The sequence below is a fragment of the Silene latifolia genome, chromosome 9 (assembly GCF_048544455.1).
Source record: "Silene latifolia isolate original U9 population chromosome 9, ASM4854445v1, whole genome shotgun sequence".
In the NCBI taxonomy this organism is placed as follows: Eukaryota; Viridiplantae; Streptophyta; class Magnoliopsida; order Caryophyllales; family Caryophyllaceae; genus Silene; species Silene latifolia.
The window spans coordinates 76,717,864-76,718,928 of NC_133534.1; positions in this window are offsets into that span (position 1 = coordinate 76,717,864).

Sequence of the window (1,065 nt, forward strand, 5' to 3'; positions counted from 1 at the left end):
AGCCTAAGTCTAGCAACAAGTCTAGACATGTACATCGGAAGGCTCACCTGATCCGTGATTACGTGGAGCAAGAGGAGATAGTGATTGACAAGATAGCTTCGGATGACAACATCACGGATCCTCTCACTAAACCATTGAAATATGATAAGCATGAAGGGCACGTTATTTCCATGGGAATTAAACGTGTTCCTGAGTTGTAGTAGTTGATTATGGATTCGATACATTTTCCTTTTCATATGCTATTTACAACTTCATCGTATTATTTTCATATTTTGTTTTTCATGTGGATTGTACGACAACATTGAACGCCACAAAGTGAACTGAATTACATTATATTTGTTTTGGTCCGTAATTGCCTACATGAGCTGATAACTCTGGCTATTATATTGTGAAGTTGATTGATGGTGGGTTCAACGAGCCATAAGTCAAACGGTTGGCTGATCGATCACAGATGCGAGTTATAACGATACCTCGTAGGACAATGTGACAACGTAATAGAGTCCTAAATGTTTAAAAACATTTTGTGCCAGGTCGTGGGTTGGACCTCCATTGTGTTCCTAGAGTGGATTCTTTTGACTATCGACTGTCTCTTGAGATCAAGGCAGTTTTTGGGTGACTTTGGTTTCTTTCTCGTGGTCGACCGTAACAGGAGGCTAAGCACATTTTCACTGGGTCATTTCATATTGTGCTTGTATCTGCAGGATTCGAGTTGAAGAAAATATCCAACCTTTATCAGGTTTAGTCATTTCTCAGGGCCACTCGAGGAGTTGTAACTGAAATGCATGGCCATGCTCGAATAATGATTCGTTTATTAGTTAAGTTACTCTCTAGTCGGGAAAACCACTCTTGATATTGATCACTTGTAAAATACGACCTTTGTGAATACGGACTTTGCAAATTGTTTTACATTGAGTGGGAGAAATTTTAGGATATGAGAATCGGTTATCGCACATACACTTGTGAGGACAAGTGGGAGATTGTTAGAGGTAGTGTCCTCCACAGTTAGTGTGATAACGTATATAAATCTCTTATAGGTTCACAAGGGTATACTTAGTATTTTATCAG